We start from the raw sequence: 25,529 nt of genomic DNA, 5'->3' as shown, positions 1-25,529 counted from the left end.
CGTGTCAAAAAGGCAATGCTGTGCTTATATTTTGTAGTCAGATTCACACAAGCCTTGCTTTTCCTGTTTGCAGTAAAGTGGATTCTTTTGCTTAGGCTGTCTTTCTATCTCCAGATTTTCACTGTTAAAATGTGTGTTCTCACATCTGTTCCCCAATGCTATTTATTTCTTTGTGTTGCTAACCTGTCAGCTTGGCTGCTCACTATGTTTTTTTTTGTTAATCCTGTTGTTTAATCTATATGTCTGGATTTGTGCCGGAGATGATGGAGAATTGCACAGAAAACAGAGTTTGTTGTATATAAGGCTAGACTTCTGTATCCAAGTAGAGTAGCAGTAAAACCATAATCTGCATTTGCAACTATTAAAACCACTGGCCAGGGCTATGTACAGTTGTGTTCAAAATTATTCAACCCCCACTGAAATTGATTGTTTTGGCCAGTTTGACATTGATTTTGATCATTCAGTCATCCTGCTTACAATTAAATCAAAGAGGCACGTGTAGGTCAGACAAATATAACATAACATTTATAATGAAATAACCACAAATGTCTTTTCTGTGCTCACATCATTATCAGTTTTATTCAACCCCCAAGTGACATTCAATCTTAGTACTTAGTACAACATCCTTTTACAGTTATAACAGCTTTTAAACGTGAAGCATAGCTTGACACAAGTGTCTTGCAGCGATCTACGGGTATCTTCGCCCATTCGTCATGGGCAAAAGCCTCCAGTTCAGTCACATTCTTAGGCTTGTGCACTGCAACTGCTTTCTTTAAGTCCCACCAGAGGTTCTCAATCAGATTTAAGTCTGATGACTGTGATGGCCACTCCAAAATGTTCCAGCCTTTAATCTGCAACCATGCTCTAGTGGACTTGGAGGTATGCTTGGGGTCATTGTCCTGTTGAAAGGTCCAACGTCTCCCAAGCCTCAGGTTTGTGACGGACTGCATCACATTGTCATCCAATATCTCCTGGTACTGAAGAGAATTCATGGTACCTTGCACACGCTGAAGCTTCCCTGTACCTGCAGAAGCAAAACAGCCCCAAAGCATGATTGACCCCCGCCATGCTTCACAGTAGGCAATGTGTTCTTTTCTTCATAGGCCTTGTTCTTCCTCCTCCAAACATAGCGTTGATCCATGGGCCCAAACAGTTCTAATTTTGTTTCATCAGTCCACAGAACACTATCCCAAAACTTCTGTGGTTTGTCCACATGACTTTTGGCATACTGCAGTCGACTCTTCTTATTCTTTGGAGACAGCAAGGGGGTGCGCCTGGGAGTTCTGGCATGGAGGCCTTCATTACGCAGTGTGCGCCGTATTGTCTGAGCAGAAACTTCAGTACCCACATCTGACAAATCTTTTCTCAGTTCCTCAGCAGTCACAGGGGAACTTTCGAACACAGTCGAAGTCAGCATCTTCTTTCTGCCACGACCAGGTAGCGTTTCAACAGTGCCCTTTGCCTTGAATTTGCGAATGCTGCTTCCTATGGTGTCTCTTGGTATGTTTAACATCTTTGCAATCTTCTTATAGCCATTGCCCTTCCTGTGAAGAGTAATCACCTCTTCTCTTGTCATCCTGGACCATTCTCTTGACTTCACCATGTTTGTAACCACACCAGTAAATGTCTAGAAGGAGCTGAGTATCACAGTAATTTTAAAGCTGCCTAATTGGTGCTTATTAGGCTTTATTGCTGCTCCCTGACATCCACAGGTGTTTTCAATACCTGATTGAAAACACTTCAATGAACCTCTGTTCTTCAGGGTGAACCTGAGTGTGTGTGCATGTTTATGTAACTACCATGTTCCATATCCCTTTACATTGAATTCTATACATTGAATTCACTAAGAAAGACACCTAAAAGTTTTCTGAATTTATCTATACTCCCTCTTGACACCATCATTTTTGGAAGGGAGTTCCACATCCTTACCGCTCTAACAGTAGAGAACCCCTTACACAGTTCAAAGTGTTAATTTAAAATAGTTAGTTAAATTAAATAGTTTTAATAAATATAAACTGCTAAATACCTTTTCTGATCAGCAGTTAGAACAGGCTTGTGTAGCCGGGTCGCACTGCTAGTATTGTTGTTGTTATTAAAGTTATGCAAGACAGTGACTTTTGCATTATGGGGGATGTAGTCCGGGAGGGCCCAGGATCATAGACTGCTGAGACAGAGAGACCCTTCTCCCAGGGAGCAACAGGACGCGCAGAGCTTGCAGGGGGTGGCTATATAAAGGGAGGCGGGACTTTGCTTTGCTCTCTTACCTCGAGGACAGCACACTGGAAAGAAGGGGAAGAGCTGCTGTGGATCGCAGGAACTTAGGCTGAGGCCTAGTGGCGGACACCGGAGTGAAGCCGGCGGTGTGAGTGTGCGGAGGAGTCTCGGTGGCGTGACCGAGCGGAAGGTTGCTGACAGGCGGACGGAGACTTTGAAAGGAGCCTGGTCGCAGAGGGAAGCAGATCTCCCGGTTTGGGTGAGAGACATCCAGTATCTACATCTCTATTACAATACAGACCTAGACTGATTCCTGAAAGGGCAAATATATTGTATATTTTGATAAGGGCCTACTGACACTCAGTCAAACCACTTGACACTGCAGATACAAATATAGTGCTAGGTGGGTGAATCCGGACTTAAGCCCTCAATCCAGTTCTAGCTAGGCTGTTAACCTGTTGTGGTGCATAGGATGAACTACATTTGACTCTCTGTGGATTACAACCACCGTTGCCTTGGGGAATATAGTTCAACCTACTTTCCTTTGTTGGATTACAAATACTTTCCTTGGATTGTGGGATTCCTTGCCGGTGTAGACAAGTGAGGCCTCACTCTCCAGGAGACGTTGCAGTTCATCTTAAAGGGGGTCCCGTAGTATAAAAAGGGGGCCCCGTAGTATACAGATTGCACTCTGCTAGTTGATTTTATATCATTATATTGTCTCCCTTGCATTTAAGTCGTTAAGTATAGTCGCTTTTATCTGCGGTGACTCTCTAACCATATCTGTTTAGTTAAAGTATTGTTAACTATTGTAGAACGCAATCCTCTAGCATACATACACACTGATTTCTGTATGTATGTGTGGCCTGTGTTCTGGATCCTGGGTGCTGAGCTTAAAGGTATAAATCCTTGGCTGGGAATTCAGGATACCTTTCTTTGCAACAACTGTGTTATTTCTGATTTTGTCTGAATACTCTGATTTCACTTCAAAAGCCAGAAGAGCAGTAAATTGTTTATTCACTGCAACATTGTGGTCTTGGTTATTTACCATGACAGAACTGATAGTGTCAGATGGGTTGGAGCAGGCTCAGGGTGTAAGAGGTGATGAGGATGCCCATGTAACAAGCCCCCCCCCAAGGGGGCAGGGCTACACTTGTTACTTCTACCAGTGTCTGACTCTGGTTAACCACTTCAGCTCCAGAAGGTTTTACCCTTCCTAATGACCAGGCAATTTTTTGCGATACTGCACTGCGTTGCTTTAACCGATTGCCGACCACACGCCATGTATTTACTGCAGCAGTGTGGCTCCCCCAGGCAAACTGACGTACGGCTACTTTGGTCGCGAGCAGGGAGCAGCGGGGAAGCTGATGCACGGGTCAGGCGGCTCCGATTGCCGCCTGACACCCGTGATCGTTCCCCGCTGAGAGAGAAGGATAGTCGGCTGTTGTAAACACAGCTAACCGTTCTTCTCCCTGGAATGATCATAGAGCCCCTGTGATCCTTCTATATAGGATCACATGTCTCTATGGTCATTTCAGAAGCCACGCCGCCACAGTTAGAATCACTCCCCTAGGCTCACATTTAACCCCTTGTTCACCCACAATGTTAACCCCTTCCCTGCCAGTGTCATTATTACAGTAACAGTGCATATTTTTAGCACTGATTACTGTAGTAATGTCACTGGTCCCCCCCAAAAGTGTCAAAAATGTCAGTTAGGGGTCCTATCTGTCCTCCGCAATGTCGCAGTCCCGCTAAAAATTACTGATCGCTGCCATTACTTTAAAAAAAACAATAAACATGACATAAATCTTTCCCGTAGTTAGTAGACGCTCTAACTTTTGCGCAAACCAATCAAAAAAACGTTTGTTGCAATTTTATTCTTACCAAACATATGTAGCAGAAAAAAAATTGGCCTAAAATGTTAAAAAAATTTAGATTTAAATTTTTTTTTTCTTGAGAATGTTATATATAATGTGAAAAATATTGTTGTTTTTTTTTTTTTTTTCAGAATTGTCACACTTTTTTGTTTATAGCGCAAAAAATAAAAATCACACAGGTGATCAAATACCACCAAAAGAAAGCTTTTTTTGTGGGAAAAAAAGGACATCAATTTTATTTAAGTACAGTGTCGCACGACCGCGCAATTGTCCGTTAAAGTAACGCCGTGCCGAATAGCAAAATATGGCCTGGTCATTAACCACTTACCGCCCGCCCGCCGTCATATGACGGCGGGACGGTGCGGCTATTATCCTGGGCGGACGTCATATGACGTGACCCAGGAAATGCACGGCAGGCGCGCGATCGCGGGCGCGCCGCCGTGCACTGCCGGTGTCTGGGCGTGGCTGTTTCCCACGTGATCGGCTGTGTTCCAATGACACAGCCGATCACAATGGAGGCGGCCGGGAGATGACCGCGCATGTGCGATCGGGAGCGCGCAGCGCGGTCATGTCGGTGGCACTGTGTTCCGTAGGAACACAGCTGTCACTGGCAGTAGTAAACAGTCACTGACAGTGACTGTTTACTATGTGATCGGCTGTGAATCCATTCACAGCCGATCAGAAAATGTAAACAAAGAGCAGTAACTCAGTGTTACTAGCTCTTCTCTCCTCATACAGTTTCCACTGTGAGGGGAGAAGAACTAGAAATAGTGAGTTACTGCTCTGTGTACCTGTAAAAGTAAAAATCACACTAAAATCACACTAATAAAGGTCCCCACACAGTCCTCAGCCCCCCCCCAATGTCACCTGTCACCCATCAGTCACCTCATCAGTGCCCAGAAATTGACACCCATAACGTTCACATGTGAGCGCAGCGATCGCGGGCAGAATCACCGTGATTCTGCCCGCAATCCGAAAATCATTGCAAATTGCGGGACGCCTGTGCGTTGCCCGTTTTTTGCAATAGCACCCCAAACGCTGTGCGATGTTGCCGCCATTTCCACCTGACGAATCGCGGTAACATCGCACAAACATCGCATGACGCCCAAAAAAGGTACAAGAGCTTCTTTGGGGTGTCATGCGTTGTTTGCGTGATGTTACCGCTATTCGGCAGGCGGAAATCGCAGCAACATCGCACAGCGTTTGGGGTGCTATTGCAAATCACGGGCAATGCACAGGCGTCCCGCAATTTGCAATGATTTCTGGATCACGGGCAGAATCGCAGTGATTCTGCCCGCGATCGCTACGTTCACATGTGAACGTAGCCTAAAATTCACCGGTCACCAGAGACTGCCATCAGTACCGCCGTGCACCATCACCCATCACCTGTCACCCATAAGTCACCATCGCCCGTCACCTGTCACCCCATCAATCACCGTCACCTGTCACTCCATCAATCACCGTCACCTGTCACCCCATCAGTCATCGTCATCTGTCACCCTATCAATCATCGTCACTTGACACCCCATCAGTGATCGTCACTTGTCACCCCATCAATCATCGTCACATGTCACCCCGTCAGTGATTGTCATCTGTCACCTCATCAATCATCGTCACTTGTCACCTCATCAATCATCGTCACCTGTCACCTCATCAGTCATCGTCACCTGTCACCCCATCAGTCATCGTCACCTGTCACCCCATCAGTCATTGTCACCTGTCACCCCATCAGTCATCGTCACCTGTCACCCCATCAGTCATCGTCACCTGTTTGCCATATACATGCAATCACTTACTGACCGCCTAACGACTATATGCGTCGGCCATTAAAAGCTAAATACTGGGGTTATGGCAGCAGATAGCCCCCATAACCCCGGTATTTTTTGAAACGGCGGGCGGTCGGCTTTCAGATAAGGGTGGTCCCAGTGGCGAATTCGCCGCGGAATTACCCTTACGGTGCAGGGGAAGAGGTGCCCCCCCCCCTCCTGCCGCGTCCCAGACGTTTTCCCAGCTTACCGGACCCGCCGGCAGCGGGGAAAACTATCCGGTCCCGAATCCTCAGAGACAGGAAGTCAAGTGAGGGCAAGATGGCCCTCACTCAACTCTATGGTCTTGGAGGACCGGAGCTACGTCAAAAGACGTTGCCTAGCAACCGGTTTAAAGGGCCGCTTTTTTTTTTTTTCTTTTTTTTTTTCCTCTTTCAACAATTTTTTTTTTCTTTTCTTTTTTAGTGTAGTTGTGAGGTGTGAGGTCTTTTTGACCCCAGATCTCACAATAAAGAGGACCTGTCATGCCTATTTCTATTACAAGGGATGTTTACATTCCTTGTAATAGGAATAAAAATGATCAAAACATTTTTTTTTTTAAACTGTGTAAAAATAAAAAAATAATAAATAAAATAAATAGGAAAAAAAAAAAAAAAAAATTAAAGCGCCCTGTCCCCGTTGCAGAAGCAAACGCATACGCAAGTCCCGCCCACATATGTAAACGGTGTTCAAACCATATATGTGAGGTATCGCCGCGATCGTTAGAGCGAGAGCAATAATTTGAGCCCTAGACCTCCTCTGTAACTCTAAGCTAGTAACCTGCAGAAATTTTTAAAATATTGCCTATGGGGATTTTTAAGTACCAATGTTTGGCGCCATTCTGTGAGCATGCGCAATTTTGAAGCATGACATGTTGGGTATCTAATTACTCGGCGTAACATTATCTTTCACATTATGGAAAAAAATTGGGCTAAATTTACTGTTTTCTTATTTTTTAGTTCAAAAAAGTGAATTTTTTTCAAAAAAATCGCATCTGGAAGACTGCTAAGCAAATATGATGTGATAAAAAATATTGCAACGATCTCCATTTTATTCTCTAGGGTCTCTGCTAAAAAAAAATATATAATGTTTGGGGGTTCCAAGTAATTTTCTAGCAAAAAAAATGATTTTAGCTTGTAAACACCAAGTGTCAAAAATAGGCCCAGTCTTAAAGTGGATAAATGGACAACTTTGTGTAAAGCGCTACTTGGATGTTAGGCCTATGTGTGTGGCCAGGCTGTGAAAAAGTGTTACACATGTGGTATCGCCATACTCAGGAGGAATAGCAGAATGTATTTTGGGGTGCAATTTTTGCTATGTACATGCTATGTGTTAGAAATATTGCATAAATGGACAGCTTTGTGTAAAAAAAAATGTGTTTTCATTTTCTTTCCACATTTTCCAAAAACTTGTGGAAAAAAACGACATATTCAAAAGACTCATTATGCCTCAAAAATTATACGTTGGGCTGTTTGCTTTCCAAAATGGGGTCATTTTATGGGGGTTTCCATTGTCCTGGTGCTCCAGGGCCTTCAAAAGTGCGATAGGTTGTCAGGAAATTATATGTGTAATTTGTGCTCCTAGAATGCCGGACGGGGCTACTTGAATGTTAGGCCTCTGTATGTGGCCAGGCTGTGAAAAAGTCTCACACATGTGGTATCGCCATACTCAGGAGGAGTAGTAGAATGTGTTTTGGGGTGTAGTTGCAAGTATACATGTGCTGTGTGAGAGAAATAACCTGTTAATATGGCAATTTGTAAAAAAAAAAAAAAAAAATCTTCATTTTGAAAAGCATTGTGGGAAAAAATTACAACTTCAAAAAACTCACCATGCCCCTTATTAAATACCTTGGAATGTCTACTTTCCAAAAAGGGGTCATTTGGGGGGTATTTGTACTTTCCTGACTTTTTAGTGTCTCAAGAAATGAGATAGGCCTTCAGTACATCAGGTGTGAGCAAGTGTGATCAATTTTCAATGATTCGCACCATAGCTTGTGGACTCTATAACTTTCACAAAGACCAAATAATATACACTTACTTAGGTTATTTTTACCAAAGATAAGTAGCAGTATAAATTTTGGCCAAAATTTGTGAAGAAAAATGACTAATTTGCAAAATTTTATGACAGAAACAAAGAAAAATGCGTTTTTTCACAATATTTTCAGTCTTTTTTTATTTATAGCACAAAAAATAAAAAACCCAGTATTGATCAAATACCATCAAAAGAAAGCTCTATTTGTGTGAAAAAAAGGACACAATTTTTGTATGGGTACAGTGTTGCATGACTGAGTAATTCTCAGTCAAAGTGTGAGGGCGCTGAAAGCTGAAAATCGGTCTGGGCAGGAAGGGGGTGAAAGTGTACTGTAGGCAAGTGGTTAAGGGGGGAAATCTTCCAGTCCAAAAGTGGTTAACTGACTATTGCGCGGCCATGCGACACTGTACCCAAATAAAATTGATGTCCTTTTTTTTTTTCCTTTTTCTTTTGGTGGTATTTGATCACCTCAGCAGGTTTTTATTTTTTGCACTATAAACAAAAAAAAATAATAATTTTGAAAAAAAAAAAACAATATTTTTGCTTTATGCTATAAATCATACCCAGTAAAAATTTTTAAAAATCTAATTTTTTCAACAGTTCAGGCCAATATGTATGATTAAAAAATCCTAATAAGTGTATATTGATTGGTTTGCACAAAAGTTATCATGTCTACAAACTATGGGATAGATTTATGGCTTTTTATTTTTCTAATTGTTTTTAATAGTAATGGAGGTGATCAGGGATTTTTAGCGGGACTGCGACATTGCGGCAGACAAATCTGACACTTTTGGGGACCAGTGACACCAATACAGTGATCAGTGCTAAAAAAATGCACTGTTACTATATAAATGACACTGGCAGGGAAAGGGTTAACACTGCTGGTGATCAAGGGGTTAAGGGTGCTCCTAGGGAGTGCTTTCTAACTGTAGGGGGGATTGGATGCACTAAAGGAAAGGAGAGCTCAGCTGAAACACAAGATCTCTCTCTTTCTCTGTGACAGAACAGTGGTCTATCTTGTTTACATAGGCAGATCATTGTTCTGTCATTCCGTCAAACGATAGGCGGGTCCCGGAGGCCATCGCGGCCACCCGACCCGCTGATTGGCTCTCGCTGTGTCCTATGAGGATGCAGGACCTCTAGCCATCTGTCCAGACAGTGCTGTTTGGCCCTGTGCTGATCACATGCACCCTCCCAAGAAAAAAAAACGCTCTAGCAATACACACCAAACTGAGCATGTGCTGCTTGTCCCCTAGCCTCTCTACCACCTGGAGATGGTTCGGGGACTCTGGAATAAGGGGAGGATCAGAGGAGACAGGATCAAACAGCCTTTTTACACAATGCAGAGGATTAATCCATTAGGTTCCACAGTGTGTTTAACAAGCATGCTTTACTGCATATACAGACTGATATACTGTTGTGGTCTAGTAACACTTTAAGACTGAACCTCCTCTCATCCATCTTCATTGTATGGCCACGTTTCTTTTTTAGAGACGTAAAATAATTTGTTTTCTCCCAAAGATACAGTCACCATTCAAAGATTTGTATATCACCACAAAGATTTGTCTATCCCATCTTAAGCACCTTTTTTCCAGGAAGAATAAATTTAATGTTAGTAGTCTTTCCTCATAACTTTATAACTGAGGTCCTCCAGCCCCCTGATTAGCTTTGTGTCTCTTGCTGAAATCTCTTAAATTCAAGGACATCCCTCATGAGGATGGAAGACCAAAACTGTATGGCATACTCAAGATGTGGCCGAACCAGAGTTTTGTAAAATGCTAGAAATATAGTTTTATCACTTAAGTAAATACTCTTTTTTAAGCGTGCTAATAGTCTACTAATTTTGCTTTATGCAGTTTAGGATTTTATGCTATTGCAGAGGCTGTGATCTACAAGGGACCCCAGATTTATTTCTATCCTCAATTCCCCCAGAGGCCCCCCCTCAGCGAATAACGTGCATTCATATTTTTACCTTTGTAGCATCCTACAGGTAGGTGCTAGGTAAATGTATAGTGGGCCTTGTCTGCCTAGCAGCAGGGCTGTGATTTATTTAGCTAGGGTGTCAGGGCTTCCAGATGTGCCTGCTGAGGGGAGAAGTATCCCCATTGGCCCCTGTGAGAGGATTCTCATAGGGCAGTGTGGGAAGCCCAATCAGGGGACACATCCCAGCTGGTAACTATCCCAGAAGGCAGATTATGCTGCAAAGGATTCTGGGAGTGGGTATAAGTTTGGGGGGAAGTGCGTGGCACGGTGTCTTTGGCGGGAGCAGAGTCCCAGGAGGGCGAGTACGGCTGTCTCTCCTCCTGTCTGAGGAAGAGGATATCTCGGGTGTCGCCCGAGTGTCTAGAGAGTGCTGAGTTGAGCCGAGGGGATCCGGTGTGCCGAGAGCCTGCGGAGAGCGAGAGGGGTGCAGTCCCAGGAAAGCCTACACAGGTTGTGAGTACTGCAGATTGCACCTGGGGGACCACTCCGGAAGAGGTTCTGGGATCCAGTGTCAGCTAGCTGCAAAGGGGGTACATAGTCAGTGGACCCTGAAGAGTTACAGTCAAGGGGGCATCTGCATGTGGGCCCTGAATTGTATAGAGTGTGTCAGTTGCAAGTACAGATTTGCAGAGTCTACTTCATACTACCTCAAGCTGGCCAAAGCGGGGGACAGTATCAAGTGAATTGTACAGCATAACAGTGTCAGGAGCTCTAGAGTTTCACAGTCCTGGATCTTCTGGTCTTTCAGACGAGGATTCAGCACTTCTATCAAGTTGCAGTGTGTACTCAGTGTTAGTGAGCATTGGCTGGCGCCGGCTGGCGTCAGGGAAGCACCAACGGGCATTTTCAGGATCAAAGTCCCAATTGTAATTAGTTTGAGGAGTATCCCACTCATTCCCTTCTCCCATCCCCTTTAACTTAAAATAAAAACCACAAACAAAGATGCCGGAGTTGTCGTTGCTTTAGTTGTCACACCCAGGGACTCAGCTCACATGGGCTGGAGAGGATTCCGGTACTAATGGCAGACCCACATTAGGCCACAGGCTTGGAAAACTTGCTACACCTTCTAAGTACATTCCTTTATATTTTTCAGTATTATTCCTCCACCATCATTTAGCTGCCCACCCCTTTATTCTAAGGTCTTCTTGTAAAGTTGCTAAACCTGTTATGCCCTGCTTTACTTTATCATGTCAGCAAACATTGAGATTGAACTTTGTTTTTTTTCAACCTCTATATCGTTTATGAACAAGTTAAAGCGGAGTTCCACCCCCCTCCAAAAATAAAAGTCAACCGCTACACATACTGTAGCTGCTGACTTTTAATATTAGGACACTTACCGGTCCTGAAATCAAGCGATGTCGCACCCCAGCCGATGTTTCCATCGTTTGTCAAGTGCTGCCACCGCCATTGCTGGTAAGGGAACCTGGAAGTGAAATCTCACAGCTTCACAGCTCGTTCCCTACTGTGCATGTGCGAAGCAGGCTGCGCTCTCTTATTGGCCCGGCAGCAGGGGAAGGAGGAGGGAGGAGGAGGGGGGCCAAACTGGTGATGTACCTCACCGCGCGAGGTCCAACGGAAGTGGGTACAGGGTACCTGTCAAAAACAGGTACCCACTCCCCCCTCCCCCTGAAAGGTGCCAAATGTGGCACCGGAAGGGGGGAGGAATCAGATAAGCGGAGGCTCCACTTTTGGGTGGAACTCCACTTTAAACAGAATTGGTCCAAGGACAAAGCCTTGGGGTACACTGTTCACAACTCTAGACCATTCAGAAAATATGCCATTATTCACTACTCTCTAAATGAACTCTTGCAACCAGTTTTATATCCGGGTACAAACAATATAATCGAAAGACCTAATTTGTAAATTAAGCATGTGTGGGATACCATATCAAATGCCTCAGGGAAACTTAGATACACTATGTCCACAGGCCTTCCTCTATCCAAATTACAGCTTACCTCCTCATAGAATATTCAAAGTTTGGTCTGGGAAGAACCTTTTTTGAAACCATGTTGATTACTACTAATGATACTATTTTAACCACTTTACCACCGGAGGATTTTGCTGTCTTCCGTCCAGGCCACTTTTTGCGATTCGGCGCTGTGCGACTTCAACTGACAATTGCGCGGTCGTGCGACGCCGTACCCAAACAAAATTTACGTCCTTTTTTCCCACAAACAGAGCTTTCTTTTGGTGGTATTTGATCACCTGTGCGATTTTTACTTTTTGCGCTATAAACAAAAAAAGAGCGTTTATTTTGAAAAAATAACAATATTTTTAACATTTTTTTATATGAAATTCCCCCCAAAAAGATGTAAAAAACAATTTTTTAAAAAATTTTTGGCCAATTTGTTTTCTGCTACCTATGTTTGGTAAAAAAAATCGCAATAAGCGTATTTTGATTGGTTTGCGCAAAAGTTATTGCGTTTACTAACAAAGGGAAAGATTTCTGTCATTTTTGGTGTTTTTTTTTTAACGCGTAATGGCGGCGATCTGCGATTTTTTTTGCGGGACTGCGACATTGCGGCGGACAGATCGGACCCTTGACTGACATTTTTGACACTTTTGGGGGTACCAGTGACATTACTGCAGTAATCAGTGCTATATATATGCACTGTTACTGTAAAAATGACACTGGCAGGGAAGGGGTTAATTTTATTGGAGAGGGAGGGGTTAATGTATGCCTGGTGCTTACTGACGTGTAGGGGGGGAGGTGACTGAGGGAGTCATGCTATGCTGAACAGTCCGATCTGTCACTCCCTGTCACTATGGAGATCCGCCCGCTGTGTTTACACACAGCGGGCGGATCTCCAGACTCGATCCCCGACGATCGGGTAAGAGCAGCGGCGATCGCCGCTGCTCCTCCCCTGGCCCGACTCCCGCTGTGAATGAAAACAGCGGGAGTGAGCCTCCGGCGGCGCGCAAGCGCCGCCCAGAAGGGGGAGTGTCTGACGACGTAGTACTACGTCGTCAGACGATAACGAGCCACTTTGCCGCAGTAATATTACTGTGAGCGGTCGTAAAGTGGTTAATCAGTAAATTCATGGATATGGTCCTTTAGTATTCCTTCCAATAGTTTACATACTATCAGTGTTAGGCTTACTGGTGTGTACTTTCCCTTTTTTTTTTTAACATTGGTACCTCTTTGCTTTTCGCCAATCTCCCAGTAATATTCCAATCAGTAAGCTGTCCTTAAAAATTAGAAATAATGGTCTAGCTATAACATGGCTAAACTTTTTGAGAACTCTATCTCTAGAACTATATATGGTATAATCTATATGGTCCTAGTGATTTATTCACATTATGTTTTTCTAGTCTTTTTTGAGCACAGTTTTCTGTCAGTCAAAATTTTACATTCACCATAATGTTATTGACATTACTGTCTTGTTCATTATATCCGCTCCTTTTTGTTTGTATAAACCGAGGAGAAAAATGTATTTTATATAGTTGCTTTTCCATGCTTTGTTTCTTCCAATGACAAGTTTCTTGCCCAATGATTTGGGTGGGATGGCATGGTTAACATGTATGTAAAGGCATTTTTTTTTTTAGTTTTGGATATAGTAGGAAAGGGTTAAATCTTCTTTTAGTTTTATTTTTTTATGTCTGTGACCCCACGGGGGAGATCCATCCATTTATTTCTCCCGATGACCTGTATCACTGAGTCAGAAAATGATGGGAGATCCAAAATTTTAGAGTTAACATAAGAGCAAGAGGTGAGGAAAAAATTACCAATGGGGGCACCAGTTTCCTTGATGACTCTTTTATGCTTCTTTTACACGGGTAGCCAAGGGACAGTAAAAACAGGCAGCTGAGCCATGGTTTTACCACCCTCAACTGACCATGCAAAGTCACCAATACAGTCAGCAGGGTCTGTTCACATGCCACGGCAAATTTAAAGCAGCATGCAAAGCTGACACCGCCTGTCAAACTCAGCCTTTCAAGTCAAAAGGGCGCCACCGCAACTGCGAGCCAAATGTTTAGCTCATAGTTGCGGTACGATAGTCCAACTGTAAATTGTGGTTTGGCAACAAAAAGAAGGAGGCATTCAAGAGATAGGATGATCACCTCCTAGAAAGAGAGAAGTGCTTATGCCGCTGTACAGAACACTGGTGAGACCTCACTTGGAGTATTGTGCGCAGTACTGGAGGCCATATCTCCAGAAGGATATAGATTCTCTAGAGAGAGTTCAGAGAAGAGCTACTAAACTAGTACATGGATTGCAGAAAAAAATTACCAGGAAAGGTAAAACGACCTTAACATGTATAGCTTGGAAGAAAGAAGAGACAGAGGGGATATGATAGAAACTTTTAAATACATAAAAGGAATCAACTCGGTAAAGGAGGAGAGCATATATAAAAGAAGAAAAACTACCACAAGAGGACACAGTTTTAAATTAGAGGGGCAAAGGTTTAAAAGTAATATGAGGAAGTATTACTTTACTGAGAGAGTAGTGGATGCATGGAATAACCTTCCTGCAGAAGTGGTAGCTGCAAATACAGTGAAGGAGTTTAAGCATGCATGGGATAGGCATAAGGCTATCCTTCATATAAGATAGGGCCAGGGACTATTCATACGATTCAGATATATTGGGCAGACTAGATGGGCCAAATGGTTCTTATCTGCCGACACATTCTATGTTTCTATGTTTCTATGTATGCCTGACAGTGGCTGAATGGACGAATTCAGTGTGAACGTAGCCTAACTCGTGAATTACGTTCACATAGAGAGATTTCCTCTCATTTCCTGTTGCATCTCTAAGACAAGCAGTAAGGGGAAAAGTAAAAAGTTTTATCTAAAAGTAAAAAGATTTTTGCCTTTACATCGACATTATTCAAACTTGCAGAAGGCCTGAATTTTGCCAGGTCTGCTCTGGGTATTCTGGAGCTGAAAGTGGATGAGCTCAGCCTAAAATGAAGTAAGAGCATTGTGTGGACTGTCGGGACCTAATTTGGCAAGACTGGGGGTGCAATTTATTTTTCAGATGCGTTCATTTTATGTCTTGTCATGAGCAGATCTATAATTATTATTGACGTGATACTTTGTAGCAGAAAAAGTCAACATTTTCCCCTCAGAATTCATATTTATGCTGGCTCATAAGGTCATTTATCATTACCTTCAAAATGAACAGCATTGAAAATGACGACTATCCACTAAGACGCTAATGGTGTTGACCAAAGGCATTCTTGCTAACAACAGCTGTGATAGATACACAGCTCAGTTCAATCCCAAAGTCATTTCCTGTTTACATACATTTCACCCCATGATACCTATAATGGCCCCTTAGTGTCTGACCTCTAGTTGGGAAACCAGCGGGGGTCCGTGATTACATGAATGAAAATTAGGGAATTATAAGAGAGATACTGCTGCTGCCATTCATAATTTTGTCAGGTAGCATATAGAAGGTCAAAAAAAAAAAAAGTGCGCAAAAAAGTAAGTAGAAGCAGCACTAGAGAAATGTAGAAGAAGTAAAGGTGGATAATAATGCGCTTCAATAGTAAACCAACAATATTGATGTGTAAAACAAACAAATCTTGCAGGTGCAAAAATAGTGCACAAAATTGGAGGACTTCAGAATAATGTGTAAACAAAATACAGTTCATCAATAAAGTCCATAATCAAACATGTGCAAATAATACAGTATGTTTAGTGGTGAGTCCACACTTAAATGGTGACTGTGTTCAAATTCCAACGTAGTGAATGGCCTCTTACCATGTGTTAAACAAAACAGAGCCTCCAAATAAACGAATAAATAAACGAATAAATAAACGTCTATTGCTCCAGTCCCAGTAGACGACCCCTTGTGTGGAAACGCGTCGGAAGGAGCTGGTCGCGCTGTCATTTTGTCACGTTACCGTTCTGCAGGCGGCCGTGACGTTCTTCAGCTTGTTGCATCTTTTTAACTTGGATTGCTGTAAGTGTATTTGCCTTTATTAAATTTGGTTTTAAAGGATAATGCACTATTAGTCCCTTTCTTTCTTTTGGGAATGCATCTTTGGGCCATTTCATCTTGAGCCGCACCGTTTTTTTCTGGATGCTGTGGGTGGATGTGATCTGGAGGATCCTCAAGGAGAGTGCTCCACCTTTTCAGTCCTGCTAACATGGGATCATCTACCTACTTTGCTTGAAGTTTTTATCTCCATCATCTCTTGTAAGAGTCCATCTTTATCACTGGGCGTTATTTTATTATCACATTTGTCAAGTTTATTTGGAGGCTCTGTTTTGTCTAACACATGGTAAGAGGCCATTCACTACGTTGGAATTTGAACACAGTCACCATTTAAGTGTGGACTCACCACTAAACATATTACTTGCACATTTTTGATTATGGACGTTATTGATGAACTGTATTTTGTTTACACATTATTCTGAAGTCCTCCAATTTTGTGCACTATTTTTGCACCTACAAGATTTGTTTGTTTTACACATCAATATTGTTGGTTTACTATTGAAGCGCATTATTATCCACTTTCACTTCTTCAGCATATAGAAGGTGTTGTAACTGCATTAATGCCAGTAAATATCTATTCGTTATAGTGGGCCTATCATTAAAAAAAAAAAATACACGTTATGAATCGGGAGGGGACAAGTCAGCCTTACCAAATACCATTATGTTGATCAATAAAAAGTACCTACAGTAAGATGAAAAAGAAAGAACTATCTTCTCTATGTACTGCCATTTCTATAGGTAGAGAAAGGAATAAACCTAGGTGCAAATAGGACTTCATTATAGCCCTGATGAAGAGAATCCATGAATACACTGAAATGTATTAGTAAAATTGAAATCTTAACTTTTACTGAGAACAATTTATCGTATTCAGTATGCTCAGATGTAATTTTTAATATTCAAAGCAAACTCACTCACTTACATCCATGGCTCTGCTTTATTTTGTTGAGAAATCACTTTGAAAAACACCCCCTAGTAATTCTAGCTGCTATATTGAGTAAGGGCAGATGATTCATGTGGCATTTACTTCCTGGAATTCATCTGCCATTAGCTTAGTCATGCAGGCAGGGGGATGTTCTCAGCTGAGAAAGTAACTTCTCCCCTCATCCAGATAAAGAAAAAATGCCCATGAAGACTCTGGACAGCGAAAAAGTTTCTCAGCTTCCTTTCCACAGGAGTTTAATAGGTTATACCTAATAAGTCAGAGCAAGTTATCTGCAGCCAGGTACGTGGTTCCCCCCTGTCAGAACCAATGTGGGAACAGCAAAGCTGAAGCCTAATTGCATGCGGCTTCTCTAAGAAAAAAAAAACAGATATAGTGGGGAGCACCTACCTGATTGTTACCACAATACTGCAGGTCCAAACGGTTGGCACTTCATTTTTGGGCCATGGATCCCTCCAGCTGTTCACCTGTGTTACCAGAACTGCCCTGGACACCACTTATAGGGACACTGTCTTTGAGGATAACCATAAGCAGCTTTGTTCTTCCTTGTGTAGGGATCTTCTGCCCTCTACTATCTGTTTTTTGTGAATGCCTGAGTCTGAGACCATATTTCCTGTCCATGGAAAAGCTGCTGCTAAATCCAGACCAGAAGAAGGGATTACCAGGCAAGTGCTCCTATGCTTAATAATTTACTATTGTTACCTTTAGTATATACACTATATTGTCAAAAGTATTGGCACGCCTGCCTTTACACGCACATGAACTTCAATGGCATTCCAGTCTTAGTCTGTGGGGTTCAATACTGAGTTGGTCCACCCTTTGCTGCTTTAACAGCTTCAACTCCTCTGGGAAGGCTGTCCACAAGGTTTAGGAGTGTGTCTATGGGAATGTTTGAGCATTCTTCCATTTAGGTACTGATGTTGGACAAGAAGGCCTGGCTCGCAGTCTCCACTCTAATTTATCCCAAAGGTGTTCTAACGGGTTGAGGTCAGAACTCTGTGCAGGCCAGTCAAGTTCCTCCACCCTAATCCATGTCTTTATGGACTTTGCTTTGTGCACTGATGTGCAGTCATGTTTGAACTACGGAGCCAATCCCAACCCCTGAAAAACAACCCCACACCATAATCCCCCTCCACCAAATGATTTGGAACAGTGCACAAAGCAAGGTCCATAAAGACATTGATGGGCGAGTTTGGGGTGGAGGAACTTGACTGGCCTGCACAGAGTCCTGACCACAACCCGATAGAAAAACTTTTGGGATGAATTAGAGCAGAGTCTGCGAGCCAGGCCTTCTTGTACAACATGGCCTGACCTCACAAGCTGTTATAGCTGCAAAAGTTGGGCCAAATCAATATCTCAATATTGAACCCTACGGACTTAGACGTACCAATACTTTTGACAATATAGTGTATATATATATATATATATATATATATATATATATATAGTATCTCACAAAAGTGAGTACACTCCTAACATTTTTGTAAATATTTTGTTATATTTTTTCATGTGACAACACTGAAGAAATTACACTTTGCTATCTTTAATTTTTTTTGAGTAAGATGGAGGAAAAATCACTATAGACATATCCCTGGTTAATTTTATCAAATTATACTATTCTGTGTTCCTTTTCTTCTATGTATAGTATCTCACAAAAGTGAGTACACCCCTCATATTTTTGTAAATATTTCCTTACATCTTTCCATGTGACAACACTGAAGAAATTACACTTTGCTACAATGTAAAGTAGTGAGTGTACAACTTGTATACCAGTGTAAATTTGCTGTCCCCTCAAAATAACTCAAAATAACTCAACACACAGCCAATAATGTCTAAACCACTGGCAACAAAAGTGAGTACACCCCTAAGTGAAAATGTCCAAGTTGGGCCCAGTTAGCCATTTTCCCTCCCCGGTGTTATGTGACTCATTAGTGTTACGGGGTCTCAGGTGTGAATGGGGAGCAGGTGTGTTAAATTTGGTGTTATTGCTCTCACTCTCCCATACTGGTCACTGGAAGTTCAACATGGCACCTCATGGCAAAAGACAAAAATGTGAGGGGTGTTCTCACTTTTGTGAGATACTGTATATACATATATTTCTTTGTTGTTTTCATCCAATAGAGGTTTGCTACTCTGGGTTGGAGGTGAGCTCTCACTTTATAACTATATTTCCATTCATGCCTATAGGCCTACAATTTATTGTTGCCCCACAGCTAGTAATTTATTGTTAACAGTCCCATTGGCTAGCATAAAAAGACATGCAGTTATATGCAGAGATGTGAAAAGTCTTTGAAGGATTTTTCACCAATTACAAACCAGATGCCCCTCTGCTAGGACAGGTAAGGAGTGGAAGGGCAGAGCTGATCGGAGGTAAGGTACAAATGTGCATACTTTGGCTGTTTTGCAGAACAAGCCTTTTGGACAACTTCCCCTATGCTGTTGAGACCCTATGAGACTCCTTAGTCAAGTGATGTTTCATGTGTACTGAATACAGTGCAAGTAGGGCCCTGTGGTGTAGATGAAAGAGCATCACCAGGCTAATACCCAAAACAGTAGATTCCTACTCTAAATTCCTACTCATAGGAGTGAGGGAAGATAGTTAAAACTGGGTATTCCTACTAAAGTAGGGAATCCAAGAGTCCTATGAAAGATAACTGTAGGATCAGTAAACTGTTTCCGGCAAAACGATTCACTCACTGTCTAATGCCCCGTACACACGCGTCGCTAGTTGGCCGTGAATTTTCGGCCAACGTCTGATCGGCCGTATGATGCTTTCGACAACCGACTCCGACTTTTCGCCCGAAAAAAATCTGGTGTGCAGGCTATAAAATTTTTGTTGGCCGTCACCACAACGGCCGATTTTCCGTCAGTCAGTACAGATTTCGGCAGACAAAAATCTGATGAGCAAGACTGGGCATGCTCAGAGAAGAAAAAACACACGGAAAGTAAACCAGCACATGACCTCACTTCTTAAGTAGATTTTTGTTGGCCGAGAAAATTAGTGTGCAGTCTAGAGCACATTTCAACCAACACAACAACACTGGACAAAAGTCGGCCGATCGGTCGGCCGATAATCGTTGCGTGTGTACGAGGCTTAACTGATTGTATCATACCCTTCACTAAGCTGAACTTTGGAAATAATGTAAAGTTTATTTGCAGTACGTTTCTGTGTCCTTTATTTCTTTTATGTATAACATACTGTGTAATTACCCTTTCACAGAAAGGGAGCTGGAAAACATTATTCTAGTGTTTATTTATAAGAAAGCATTCTTTCAGTCAGCAGCAAGGTAAGTACATTTGGTTAATCCTCCTCTGCATATATAAGTGGCCCCAAGTCAAATTATCAACAATACTGGAAAATCATTTTTAAATTGCAGTTCAAGGTAAGTACACGGTAATTCTCCTCTAAATATAAAAGTGACCCCAAGTCAAATTTTTACTGAAACTGGAAAATCTTTATTAAATTGCATGCCTTTGTAGTTCTTGCATTTTGCACAGAGCCGAGTGTCTTAAATAAAGCAAACCTGTAATAAATCTGAACAATTCAAACAGCACACGATGAAAACTGCATATCAAAACAATAAGCAGATTATTCCCTTTTTATTTTGTTTACTGTATAGTAAATCATCTTTGTGGCAACTGCTAATTGAATGAAAGAAGAGATATTTCTTTGTATTGTTTTGTATTTCCTACACTCAGTAATTTTTGGCAATGAGAATATGGTTGCTGTTGTTCCACAGCAAAATGGCGTGCTTGATTTCAAAATTATTGACACCAGCGGTAGGCCCATCCCCTGAGGACGTGCATAACGCGCAAAACGTGTTGGGTGGAGCCTTAGGTGCTGATGCCACACCGCTGTTTGCAAGTCCCGGATCGGCGGTCATCTTAGTAAGTTCAGCCGCTTTTATTGTGTTTGTTCCCACGTGGAATTTTTTGTTGTTTTTAGTGGATCCATTTTAATAAATAAATACTACACTATATAACGTTTCTTATAGTCTCCGTGGGGTGAGCAATTTTTACACAGGTCCCCGCTTTGGATGCAAAAAGTCTGGACTGAGGATCAGAGAATGGAGTCTATGTGAGTTTAACATGGCATTCTAATGCCTATGAGCTTTCCGGAGAGTGAATAGAGGGGGAAGTTCTTCAATCTTTGATTACACAGCGTATAGTTTGCTGCACTGGGAATCCCCATTATTGAAGGTCGCAAGTGGATGTTTTGTGACTTTGGGACTTTTATTGAACTTTCTGAATGTTTATAAGCACTAGCACTTAATAGTCACTATAGTGGCACTTTTTTAAAGCGGTTGTAAACCCTATAAAAAAAAAAAAAAAAAAAAAAAAAACCTGCAAGACAAAGGCATAATGAGCTAGTATGCATCGTATACTAGCCCATTATGTTTAACTTACCTTAAAACGAAGCCCCGACACGGACCCCCGGACATCGATGCGGGCGCTGCCATGATCCCTCGTCGTCTCTTCCGGGTTCGGCGGCTCCGGCGCGCTGATTGGCCGGAAGAGACGGCTCCAGCGCGCTGATTGGCCGGAGCCGCGATGACGTCACTCCCGCGCATGCGCGCGGGAGTGATTTTCCCGGCAAGCTCCCGGCAACTTTATTGAAGGTCCCCCCGGACCTTCAGAGCGCATGCGCCGCTCGCGCGAGCGGCTGCATGCACTGTAAATATCTCCTAAACCGTGCCGGTTTAGGAGATATTATTTGTACCTACAGGTAAGCCTTATTATAGGCTTACCTGTAGGTAAAAGTGTCAAAAAGCGGGATACAACCGCTTTAAGGTTTTATATATATAAATTAACAGTTGGATGCACTTTTATTTCATATATTCATATTCATGCACTTTTGGTTGTATAAGTGTTTGATGCACTTTATATTGAAGTTCTGCACCCTTTTTGGAGATTCAAAGATATATATATACACTAAAAAACAACACACTTAGAGCTTGTTCACACATGCTTCCAGTGGGGCTGGAAAAAATAGGCAGCTAAGCTGTGGCACCATGCGGCCCCGCCGTTAAACTAACACAATGGCCAGAAAGGGTTATACATATGCACAGCAAAAATTACACCCCCTGCTGTTAAAATGAATGGGGCCATGTTACAACTGCCCTGCAATTGCGTGCAATACTGCTGTTGCTGTGGGCTTTTTGAGCCATGAGGAGGTGACATAACACCTCCCAGCTGGCTGTCCGCAACCTTTTTGGAGGGATGACAAAGGCTATTGCTAGTGTAAGCAGGCCCTTCGTCTTACTCTTTTGCTACCCTAACTTTCCTATTGGTTCTTTATTGTGATGGGTGAACTTCGGGGGGTCTGTGGACCTTTGGCCTGGCACGCAAACACATGCAACCTTCTATGACAGGGACACCTTCATGTGGGTTAAGAAAATATAACACACAAATAGGGGAAGTCAATTAAGCATTAGCAACACTTTTCTGGTGGTATGGTCCACACCCAGTTCATGAAAAAATTGTAATAGTTTTATAAAAAGGAAAAGAAAGTTTTATAGTTTTTTTTTTTGTCCTCAAGGTTTATGTGTGTTTGTGGGACTGCCACATATAGCGCCATAGTTAATGCATTATTTCTGGGTACAATGCTGGGACAAAAGTCATTGTATACATAGAGAAGGCTTGGGCTTTTTTTAACCATGTTGTTTTAGGTTATGCTTACCTGTTCACTTCAGTGTGGCATGGCTACCCTATTGCATGCCACGTGTACACACCAATAGGGAAAAAAAGTTCCACATGGCAGGGTGTACCTTTTTTTTTCCCTTTTGAAAAAGTCAGAGGTCATTTTCTGCATATATTGTATGTTTCAGGCCAGTGACTTAAAGTTTTAAAGTTGACCATAATAAAGAAGCATTATCAGCAGCATGTCACAAATAGCAGCGTCCATGCTTTTTTCATGGTAAGTCCCATTAAAGCACACCTCACAGCAGGGCTACTTTATCCTTACAGAAAAAAAGAGGCTTCTGTCGCATACCTAATTATTGGCCAACCAGACCAAGATCCATTTCTATCCCTGGGTGAGCTGCTGTTACCCAAGGTCACCAGACGTATTTCTTTACTGTGGGAGGAGGATGATTTTAGTATACTGAATACGTCTGTATACGCTACAACTGAGAGGTCTGTTAATGTGGACAACCATTGCATACTCTGGAAAAAATACTTTACCACCAATGTTTAAAATGCTGATTTCCAGACCTCCTGCCCCAAATGATATCACTGTAGAGAGAGCAAAACTTCATGTCTGCTAAGACTTTTAGTTCCACCAAGCAGATGACTCTCTCCCTCTTTGTCTCTTTATCTGGTATTGCCATGCTTTTACATTTTGAGGGCATGAAAAGATAGAATGAGTCCAGTGAGATGTTAGCCCTGGGCTCACCAGTGTCTTAATGCAGAGCTGATAAAAAACACTTTCATGTAAGGCATAAATCTGAAAAAAGTCTATACCATCCTTAAAACTAACAGCTGGCAACACAATAATCACTTTGAGTTTATTATTTACTTATTGTAAGCACATGTCCACAAACTGGGATTCAGCACATCAACATGTGCAATATGTTGTTGTTTGTCTGGGATTATGAGTCTTCAAAAAAGAGAGGTTAGTTGGCAGGGCTGCAGCCCATCTGTTTCACTAGCCAAGCTCCTGTCCAGAGAAATGTCCCTGCCAGATTTGGCCATGACACTTCAGATTCAACCTTCCCATATCAACTTAATGCATGCAGCTTCTATCACATTTGTGTCAAATGCATCTCACTTGGAATTTCTTATAACAATCCTGCTCATATTTAGAGGGTCAGCAACACCATATTTCCTATGGTGTCTCTAAGTCAGATTTGCCACATTTTATTTTCAGATTAGCTTTAGAAAAGATTTATTTTGTGCACAATTGTCTAATGTATAAACACTTTACTTAAAAATATCCTAAGTGAATTTTAAAATGAAGCCCAAAAACAACATTTAAACTGTATTAAATTTCCTAAATTTCCTATATTGCCGGTTATTAGTCCTTAAATGTAGTGATGTCGCGAACCTAAAATTCGTGGTTCGCGAACGGCGAACGCGAACATCGGCAAATGTTCGCGAACCGGCGAACCGGGCGAACCGCCATAGACTTCAATAGGCAGGCGAATTTTAAAACACACAGGGACTCTTTCTGGCCACAATAGTGATGGAAAAGTTGTTTCAAGGGGACTAACACCTGGACTGTGGCATGCCGGAGAGGGATCACGCAAAAAAAAGTTCTTAAAAATTATAATTTTTTGATAGAGAGCCAATTATTGGAAAAATTAAAAAAAAAAAAAAAAAAAAATTTCTTTGGATTTAGCATCTGGGGGGTCTAAAAAGTGTACCTGTGAAGTTTCAGCTCTGTAGCATGTCCAGAACCCCTAAAAAACAGCATTTTTCTTATATTTTCAGGAATATGGCTTCTCTGCGGCTGGCTTTTTCTCTTGCAGGCATTTATCGGGCATTTTTTTAGGCAGGCATGTCATTTTTTGTATTTAGTGTCTGGGGGGTCACAAAAGTGTACCTGTCAAGTTTCAGCTCTGTAGCATGTCCAGAACCCCTAAAAAACAGCATTTTTCTTATATTTTCAGGAATACGGCTTCTCTGCGGCTGGCTTTTTCTCTTGCAGGCATTTATCGGGCATTTTTTTAGGCAGGCATGTCATTTTTTGTATTTAGTGTCTGGGGGGTCTAAAAAGTGTACCTGTCAAGTTTCAGCTCTGTAGCATGTCCAGAACCCCTAAAAAACAGCATTTTTCTTATATTTTCAGGAATACGGCTTCTCTGCGGCTGGCTTTTTCTCTTGCAGGCATTTATCGGGCATTTTTTTAGGCAGGCATGTCATTTTTTGTATTTAGTGTCTGGGGGGTCACAAAAGTGTACCTGTCAAGTTTCAGCTCTGTAGCATGTCCAGAACCCCTAAAAAACAGCATTTTTCTTATATTTTCAGGAATACGGCTTCTCTGCGGCTGGCTTTTTCTCTTGCAGGCATTTATCGGGCATTTTTATAGGCAGGCATGTCATTTTTTGTATTTAGTGTCTGGGGGGTCACAAAAGTGTACCTGTCAAGTTTCAGCTCTGTAGCATGTCCAGAACCCCTAAAAAACAGCATTTTTCTTATATTTTCAGGAATACGGCTTCTCTGCGGCTGGCTTTTTCTCTTGCAGGCATTTATCGGGCATTTTTTTAGGCAGCCATGTCATTTTTTGTATTTAGTGTCTGGGGGGTCTAAAAAGTGTACCTGTCAAGTTTCAGCTCTGTAGCATGTCCAGAACCCCTAAAAAACAGCATTTTTCTTATATTTTCAGGAATACGGCTTCTCTGCGGCTGGCTTTTTCTCTTGCAGGCATTTATCGGGCATTTTTTTAGGCAGGCATGTCATTTTTTGTATTTAGTGTCTGGGGGTCACAAAAGTGTACCTGTCAAGTTTCAGCTCTGTAGCATGTCCAGAACCCCTAAAAAACAGCATTTTTCTTATATTTTCAGGAATACGGCTTCTCTGCGGCTGGCTTTTTCTCTTGCAGGCATTTATCGGGCATTTTTTTAGGCAGGCATGTCATTTTTTGTATTTAGTGTCTGGGGGGTCACAAAAGTGTACCTGTCAAGTTTCAGCTCTGTAGCATGTCCAGAACCCCTAAAAAACAGCATTTTTCTTATATTTTCAGGAATACGGCTTCTCTGCGGCTGGCTTTTTCTCTTGCAGGCATTTATCGGGCA

The sequence above is a fragment of the Pelophylax lessonae genome (genome assembly GCF_965119305.1).
Source record: "Pelophylax lessonae genome assembly, chromosome: 8".
NCBI classification, from domain to species: domain Eukaryota; kingdom Metazoa; phylum Chordata; class Amphibia; order Anura; family Ranidae; genus Pelophylax; species Pelophylax lessonae.
The sequence above is the reverse complement of the archived record's forward strand: the minus strand, read 5'-3'. Positions refer to the sequence as shown.